Raw genomic sequence first — 9,577 nt, forward strand, 5'->3', positions numbered from 1 at the left:
ATATGTGAAGAATAATAAAATTCACGGGAACTATTTAGTGTTCTTAATGATACAGGAGTCAGAATTTTGAGGTTAATTGTATGGGTATTGCATAAATAATTTTTCCCCATTATGTGGTCTGTCTTTCGATCATGGTCACCATTTTTTCTGAGTTGCAGAAACTTCTTAGTTTAATGTAGTCTCATTTGTTTATCTTCACTTCCTCTTCCTTGGTCATTGGTGTTTCATTCTAGAAGTTTCCCTTAGCTTTAATGTCATGCAGGGATCTTCCCACATTTTTCTCCATATATCTTAAGAATTCAGGTATGATAGTGAGGTCTTTAATACATTTGATCTGACTTTGTGCCTGGCACTATAAAGAGGTCTGAGTTCTTTTTTTTTTTTGCATATTGCTGTCCAGTTTTCCCAGCACCAGTTGCTGAAGAGACTTCATAGCTCAACTTCATATTTCTTGAGCCTTTAAGAAAGATTAGGTAATAATAATCTGAGGGCTAGCGTCAGGATATTTGACTATATTCCATTGATCTGAGGCCTGTCTTTATCTGAATATCATGGTATTTTGATTACTAAAACTTTGTAGTAGGGTTGCAAGTGGGGGAAGGTGTTCCCTTCTTCTTTTTACCAAAGATTTAGTTCTTCATGGGAGTTTATTGTTTTGTATGAGTTTCAAGAGTGTTTAATCTATTTCTTTGAAAAATGTTATGGGTATCCTTATAGAAAGTGCATTAAATCTTTGTAGAGCTTTGGGTGTATTGCCATTTTGACAGTGTTAAACCTCTCAATCCATGAGCATGGGATGTGATTCCATTTCCTCATATATTCTCTTATTTCGTGAAGTAGTGTTTTGTAGGGTTTTTTTTTTTTTGGTATAGTTGCTTAACCTTTTTAGTTGATTCCAATATACTCGATTTTCTGAGGTATTATTGTGAATGGGATTGTTTTTCTCTATCTCTTTTTTCACTTTCATTATTAATATATGGGAAAGCCATGGCATACCACATATTGATTTTGTAATATGCTACTTTACTAAACAAATCTATTGTTCCCAGGAGCTTTTTTGGAGATTCTTTGGGATTTTCTAAGTATAGTATCATGTTATCTCCAAATAGTAAAAGCTTGAGTTCTTCCTTTTTTATATGGATGCCCTTGATATCTTTTTTTTTTACCAAAATCATATGGCAAGTACTTCAAGTACTATGAAGAATAGGAGTGTTGAGAGTGGGTAACTTGTTTTGTGCCTGATTGTATTCTGGAATTCTATTTCATTGATTTCTTCTCCAAGCCTTTGGTTTTTCCCCGTTGAGAATAATACTTGCTGTGGGTTTGTGGTAATTTGCTTTGACTATATTGAGGAAAGTACTTTCAACTCCCATTTTGTTGAGAGTTTTTCATGATGAATGGGTGCTGGATCTCATCAAATGCTTTATCTACATCTATTGATATGATCATATGACTTTTATCTTTATTTTATTGAGATGGTGTATTCTGTTGATTCACTAGAGAATGTTAAGCCATCATTGCATCCCAAGCTAAACCTAATTGGTCATAGTGTGTGATCTTTTGTGGAGTTTCTAGATTCTCTATGCTGGTATTTTCTTGAAAATTTTTGTATCTGTATTCACAAAGGAAATAGGTCTGCAATTTTCTTTTTTTGTGATGTCTCTGTCGATTTGAGTATTAGGGTGATCTTTGCCTCATAGAAACTATTTGGGAGTATTTCTGTTTCTTCAATTTCCTGGAAAATCTTAAAAATGTTGGAAGCAGTTCCTCTTTAAAGGTTTGAAATATTTTACTATTGAATCCATCTGGGACCTGGATTCTGTTTGGGGGTATAATTTTTTTCCCTTTATTTTATTTTATTTTTTTTAAAGTTGTAGATTTACAATTTTTTGTGCTTTGGTTTCAATTATACAATGATCAGATACCCATCCCTCCACCAGTGCCCATTTTCCACCACCATGGATAATATCCCTCCCACCCCCATCCCCCCATCCCCCCTGTCTCTGTGGCAGGGCAATCCCCTGTGTTCTCTCTCTCCTTTTGGGTGTTGTGGTCTGCAAAAGAGGCATTGAGTGGCAAACATGTTCAGTCCATAGTCGACTTTCGACATGCATCTCCCCTCCTGGGAGGATCCTCCAAACATCCTTTATTTGGTGCTCCCTTCTCTATCTGAACAGCCCTTTCCTCTAGGATACCCGGCTGGCCTCTAAGTTATGGAGTAATCCTCCTGGTGCTGATCTCAGCTATTCTTGGGTATTAATCTCATACTTTGTTACTTTCTATCCCCCAGATGAATGCAATCTTTCGATGTCTATCCCTCTCTTTCTGACTCATTTCGCTTAGCATGATACTTTCCATATTGTACCACTTGTATGTAAATTTCATGACTTCATCTTTTCTAAGAGCTACATAGTACTCCATTGTGTAGATGTACCAAAGTTTCTTTAACCAGTCATCTGTTCTTGGGCATTCAGGTTTCTTCCAGTTTCTGGCTATTGTAAAGAGTGCTGCAATGAACAAATAAGTGCAGATGTCACTTCGACTATACATTTTTGCCTCTCTGGGATATATTCCCAGGAGTGGTATTGCTGGGTCAAATGGGAGCTCAATTTCTAATTTTTTGAGAATCGCCCATACTGTTTTCAAGAAGGGCTGAACCAGTGAACATTCCCACCAACAGTGAAGGAGTGTCCCTTTCTCGCCACATCCACGCCACCATCGGTTGCTTTTGTTCTTTTGAATGTGGGCCAGTCTCTGAGGTGTGAGATGGTATCTCATTGTGGTTTTGATCTGCATCTCCCTGATGATTAATGATGTAGAGCATTTTCTCATGTGCTTTTTTGCCATTCGGATTTCTTCTTTGAGAAAGTTTCTGTTCATTTCATGGCCCCATTTTTGGATGGGGTTGGATGTTTTCTTCTTGTGGAGTTTAACCAGTATTTTGTATATCCTGGATATCAACCCCTTGTCAGATGTGTATTCGGTGAATATCCTTTCCCATTCTGTAGACTGTCTTTGTATTTTGGTCACTGTTTCTTTGGAGGTGCAGAAGCTTCTTAGTTTAAGATAGTCCCATTTATCTATCTCTGTTTTCACTTGCTCGGCCTGTGGTGTGGCACCTTTGAAGATACCATTAGCTTCAATGTCATGGAGGGTTTTGCCAACTTTATCTTCAATGTACCTTATGGTTTCTGGTCTGATGTTGAGGTCTTTAATCCATTTTGATCTTACTTTTGTACATGGTGTTAGGCAGAGTTCTGAGCCTATTTTTTTGCATGTAGCTCTCCAGTGATGCCAACACAATTTACTAAAGAGGCTTTTCTTACTCCACTTCACATTACTTGCACCTTTATCAAAGATTAGATGAGCATATGATTGAGGAGAGATGTCAGTGTATTCAACCCTGTTCCATTGGTCTGCAGTTCTGCCTTTGTTCCAGTACCATGCTGTTTTAATTATTACAGCTTTGAAGTACAGTTTGAAGTTCGGGAGGTTGATTCCTCCCATTTTCTTTTTCCCAAGAATTGTTTTAGCTATTCGTGGGGGCTTATTGTTCCATATAAATTTCAAGAGTGTTTGATCCATTTCGTTGAAGAATGTCATGGGTATCCTTATAGGGTTTGCATTGAATTTATACAATGCTTTCGGTAGTATTGCCATTTTGACAATGTTAAGTCTCCCGACCCATGAGCAGGGGATATCTTTCCATTTCCTCATGTCCTCTTTTATTTCCTGAAGTAGCGTTTTGTAGTTTTCTTTGTACAGGTCCTTTACTTCCTTAGTTAAGCTGATTCCTAGGTACTTGATTTTCTGGGGCACAATTGTGAATGGGATTGTTTTTTCATGTTGCTTTCTTTTCTCTCACTGTTTGCGTATAGGAAAGCCATGGACTTTTGGGTATTGATTTTATAACCTGCAACTTTACTATACGAGTCTATTGTTTCTAGGAGTTTTTTGGTGGAAGTTATTGGGTTCTCTAAGTAGAGTATCATATCATCTGCGAATAGTGAGAGCTTGATTTCTTCCTTTCCTACCTGAATGCCCTTAATATCTTTTTCCTGCCAAATCGCTATTGCAAGTACTTCCAGTACTATATTGAACAGCAGTGGAGAGAGTGGGCATCCCTGTCTCGTCCCTGATCTTAGAGGGAAGGCTCTCAGTTTTTCCCCATTGAGGATGTTGCTTGCTGTAGGCTTGTGGTAGATGGCTTTAATTATGTTGAGGAAGGTCCCCTCTATACCCATTTTGGCTAGGGTTTTCATCATAAAGGGGTGCTGGATCTTATCAAATGCTTTCTCTGCATCTATTGATATGATCATATGCTTTTTATCTTTTCTTTTGTTGATATGGTGGATTATGTTGATTGATTTCCGAATGTTAAACCATCCTTGCATCCCTGGGATGAATCCTACTTGGTCATGGTGTATGATCTTTTTGATGAGTAGTTGGATTCTATTTGCTAGTAGTTTGTTGAGGATCTTTGCATCTGTGTTCATCAGGGATATCGGCCTGTAATTCTCTTTCTTTGTGGTATCTCTGTCTGCTTTTGGTATGAGTGTGATATTTGCTTCGTAGAAACTGTTTGGAAGTGTTTTTGATATTTCAATTTCGTGGAAAAGCTTAAAGAGCATTGGGAGTAAGTCCTCTTTAAAGATTTGGAAGAATTCACTAGTGAATCCATCCGGGCCAGGACTTTTGTGCTTGGAGAGACTTTTTATTACCATTTCAATTTCCTTGATGGTGATAGGTCTGTTCAGGTATTCCAGGTCTTCTTGGTTCAGCCTTGGGAGTCTGTAGGAGTCTAGGAATTTATCCACTTCCTCGAGGTTTTGATGTTCCGTGGCATAAAGCTTCTCAAAGTACTCCCTGAGGATCCTCTGAATTTCTGTGGTTTCTGTTGTAATGACCCCCTTTTCATTTCTGATTCGGTTTATTAGGGTTTTCTCTCTCCCTTTCTTTGTGAGTTTTGCTAGAGGCTTATCGATCTTGTTAATTTTCTCGAAGAACCAGCTCTTGGTTTCATTGATCTTTCGGATTGTTTTTTGGGTTTCCATGTCGTTAATCTCTGCTCTGAGTTTTATTATTTCCTTTCTCCTGTTCGGGTTGTGCTCCTTTTTTTGGACCTTCTCCAAGCTCTTAAGCTGTGAGGTTAGGTTACTTATGTGTGCTCGCTCCTCCTTCCTGAGGAATGCTTGTAGAGCTATAAACTTTCCTCTTAACACAGCCTTTGCTGTGTCCCATAAGTTTTGGTAACTCATGTTCTCATTTTCATTCGTTTCTAGGAATCTTTTGATTTCCTCTTTGATTTCCTGTCTAATCCACTCGTTGTTCAATAGTGCACTGTTTAATTTCCAGGTGTTTGATTTAGTTTTCTGTTTTTGTGTGTGATTTACTTCTAATTTCAGCGCATTATGGTCTGAGAAGATTGTTGATACAATCTCTACCTTCTTAATTTTATGGAGGCATGTTTTGTGGCTCAGCATGTGGTCTATCTTGGAGAATGTTCCATGGACGCTTGAGAAGAATGTGTATTCAGCTTTTTGTGGATGAAGTGTCCTGTATATATCTACTAAGTCCCTTTCTTCCATTGTTTCCCTCAAATGAAATATGTCCTTGCTAAGCTTGAGTCTGGTTGATCTATCAAGAGGTGACAAAGCAGTGTTGAAGTCTCCCACTAGTATTGTGTTGCTATTGATGTCTTTTTCCAAATCTATGAGTAGTTGTTTTAAGTACTTTGCTGGTCTCTCATTAGGTGCATATTCATTTATTATTGTAAGTTCTTCCTCTTGTACAGATCCTCTGATCAATAAGAAATGGCCTTCACTGTCTCTTATGACCTTCCTCACTCTGAAATCGATGTGGTCTGATATAAGGATGGCTATCCCAGCTTTTTTATGGGAGCTGTTTGCCTGTAGGATTGTTTTCCAGCCTTTGACTCTGAGTCTGTGTTTGCTTTGACTATTGAGATGCGTTTCTTGCAGGCAGCAGAATGTTGGGTTCAATTTTCTAATCCATCCTGCCACTCTATGTCTTTTAATTGGTGCGTTTAGCCCATTGACATTGAGAGAGATTATTGTTATGGGATTTTGTCCCATTGTTATGTTAAAATTTGGTGTATTTGGGGGGCCTTTCTTGCCTTAAAGTAGCCCATTTAGTTGTTCTTGTAACCATGGTTTTGAGTCTATGAAGTTCCTGAGCTGTTGTTTGTCTGTGAAACTGTGTGTTGTTCCTTCTATTATGAATGAGAGTCTTGCTGGGAAAAGTATTTTGGGGGAGGCATTTATTTCATTGAGTTTTTTTACTATGTCCCACCACTGTTTTCGGGCCATGAGGGTTTCATCAGAAAAATCAGCTGTGAATTTTAAGGATGCTCCTTTGTAAGAGATTTCTTTCTTCGATCTTGCTGCTTTCAGAATTTTGTCTCTGTCTAAGGTTTTGGTCATTTTGATCAGAATGTGTCTTGGGGTATTTTTATTCGGATTTCTTCTAGCTGGTACCCTTCGGGCCTCCTGAATGTGGTCACAAGTTTTCTTCAGCTCTGGAAATGTAGCAATGATGTCTTTGACAGTTTCTTCTTCATCGAGGTTTTCTTCCTGTCCCTCTGGGACTCCAATAATTCTTATGTTACCCCTCTTGGCTTCATCACGATCTTCTCTTGCCATCTGTTCCCGAATTGTGACTCTCTTTTCCATTTTCTGCTCTTTTCTGGAGAGTCTCTGAACTTCATCTTCGAGCTCACTGATTCTGTTCTCAGCCGCTCTTACTCTGCTGCTGAGGCCTTCCACTGAGCTTTTCAATTCGCCTACGAGATTTTTCAGGTCTGACATTTCTGATTGCATTTTCCTCATTTCTGCCTTCAGATCCTCTTGTCTTCTATTGGCATTGGTTTCCATTGTTTCTTTTAATTCCCTAAGCATCCTAAGTAGCTCCCTTCTGAATTCCTTGTCAGAGAGGTTGTCTAACACTACAGTACTGTTGGTGTCATCTGGGCTAGACTCTTCAATATGAAAGTTTGGTGGGCTTTTGCGTTGCTTTACCATTGTGAGAGGTGTGGTTTAGTCCTTCACGTTCAGTGTTACTATTCTGCTTGATATGCAGTGTGAGTTATGATAGGCTTATGAGTTATTGGCAACTGTGTTTCTAGTGGCTGAGCTAAAATAGAGAAGTTTCCATCTAAGAAGTTAGCTTATGGTTCCTATGGCATATGTAGTGGGAAAATATTTCGCGGCCACGTCAGCGGCCACGGCTCCGAAAAGAGTCCCTGGCACTGGGCGAGGAGTTGGGAATGTCTCCTGTTTGGAATTGGAGCCGTTCAGCTTTGTTGTCCAGAGCTGGGCCTCTGTGCCCGTCCCATGCAGATCAGGGGTTGAAAACCGGCTGTCTGGGGGCTGTTTCTAGCTGCGCGTGCCCAGAGAGGAACCCAGGCCCTTGGGGGCGGGCTGTACCTGTTGGAATTGGAGCCGGTCAGCTTTGTTGCTCAGAGCTGGGCCTCTGTGCCCATCTCACGCAGATCAGGGGTTGAAAACCGGCTGTCTAGGGGCTGTTTCTAGTTGCCTGTGCCGAGAGAGGAACCCAGGCCCTTGGGGGCGGGCTGTACCTGTTGGAATTGGAGCCGTTCAGCTTTGTTGCTCAGAGCTGGGCCTCTGTGCCTGTCCCACGCAGATCAGGGGTTGAAAACCGGCTGTCTAGGGGCTGTTTCTAGCTGCATGTGCCCAGAGAGGAACCCAGGCCCTTGGGGGCGGGCTGTACCTGTTGGAATTGGAGCCGTTCAGCTTTGTTGCCCAGAGCTGGGCCTCTGTGCCCGTCCCACGCAGATCAGGGGTTGAAAACCGGCTGTCTCGGGGCTGTTTCTAGCTGCGCGTGCCCAGAGAGGAACCCAGGCCCTTGGGGGCGGGCTGTACCTGTTGGAATTGGAGCCGTTCAGCTTTGTTGCCCACAACTGGCCCTCTGTGCCCGTCCCACGCGGATCAGGGGTTGAAAACCGGCTGTCTAGGGGCTGTTTCTAGCTGTGCGTGCCCAGAGAGGAACCCAGGCCCTTGGCGGGGGGCTGTACCGGGGGTATAATTTTGACCATCATTTCAATTTCCTTGGTAGTGATAGGTTCAAGTATTCCAAATCTTCTTGGTTCAGCCTTGGGAGGTAATTGGGATCCAATAATTTATCAATTTTTTCAAGATTCTCTCATTTCCTGCTGCCAAGATTCTCAAAATAATCTCTGATGATCCTATAGATTTCTGTACTTTCTATTAGGATACACCCCTTTGCATTTCTGATTCGATTTATTAGAATTCTTTCTCTTTGTTTCTTTGAGAGGCTTCTCATGGTTTATTGATCTTATTTATTTTCTCAAAGAACCAGCTTTTGCTTTTATTGGTCTTTTGGATTGTATTTTGGGATTCTAGCTCATTGATGTCTGGTACATGTTTTATTATTTCCTTCCTCCAGCCTAGTTTGGACTACTTTTGATCGTCATTTTCCAAAATCTTGAGCTCTAATTTATTCATGTAGGTGCTTTTTTTCTTCCTGATGAATTGTGGCCGATCTATAATCTTTCCTCTTAACACTGCTTTTGCTGTGCCTCACAAGTTATGGTAGCTCGTGTCCTCATTCTCATTTGTTTCTGGAACCTTTTTATTTCCTCTTTGATTTCTTCTCTAAGCCAATGGTTGTTCATTACTTCCCTTAAAGAAAATATTTCCTTGCTGAGCTTCAGTCTGTTTGATCTATCGAGAAGTGACAAAGAAGTGTTGAAATCTCCTTCTAGTATTGTGTTGCTATCAATGTTTTTCTATAAGTCAATTAGAAGTTGTTTTTAATATTTTGCTGGTCTGTCATTAGGATCATATACATTGAGGAGGGTGAGTTCTTTCTGATGTACATATCCCATGATCATTAAGAAATGACCTTCACTGTCTCTGATAACCTTTAGCCTGAAGTCCATGTGGTCTGATACTAGTATGGCCACTCCAGCTTTGTGGAGGTGATATTTTCTTGAAAACTTGTTTCCCAGACTTTTACTTTTAGCCCATGGGTGCTTTGATTGTTCAGACGTGTTTCTTGCAGGCAGCAGAATGTTGGTTTCAGTTTTCTAATTCATCTTCCCATTCTGTGCCTCTGAATTGGCACATTTAGTCCATTGACATTGAGAGAGATTGTTGTGATGGGGATTTGTGCTCTCTTTATGTAGAATTTTTGTACTTGTGGGGATTGTCTTAGCTTAAAGTAGACCTGTTCATTCTTCTTGCAACAAAAATATGGAATGCTTTACAAGTTTGCATATCATCTCTGTGCAAGGACCAAGCTCATCATTTTATCATTTCAATTTTAGTATATGTGTTAAAGTTAGTAGGAGTTAATTTTTCCATATTTTTCTCTTCTTATTACTTTGAGTGTTGTCCTTCCTCACTCCTATGGCAGACAATGATTCCTAATCAAGGAATGTATTTCAAAGCAGCATGAATAAATAGATTTAGAACTTTAATGTCCCAGAAAGAAAAATATGGTTTTTACCATATTATCTTTTACCATACCCTAGGCATCAGTTTTACAAAATAATTCTTTTGGAAGATGGTATATG

The 9,577-nt window shown here is 40.0% G+C and overlaps 1 pseudogene; it reads right to left on the minus strand.

The window, feature by feature from the left end:
* Positions 1–9,248: 9,248 nt before the first annotated feature.
* LOC130025904 (uncharacterized) lies at positions 9,249–9,349 on the minus strand (annotated as a pseudogene).
* Positions 9,350–9,577: the final 228 nt, after the last annotated feature.

Source organism: Sorex fumeus, unplaced genomic scaffold (assembly GCF_029834395.1).
Source record: "Sorex fumeus unplaced genomic scaffold, SorFum_2.1 ptg000032l, whole genome shotgun sequence".
Lineage (NCBI taxonomy): Eukaryota > Metazoa > Chordata > Mammalia > Eulipotyphla > Soricidae > Sorex > Sorex fumeus.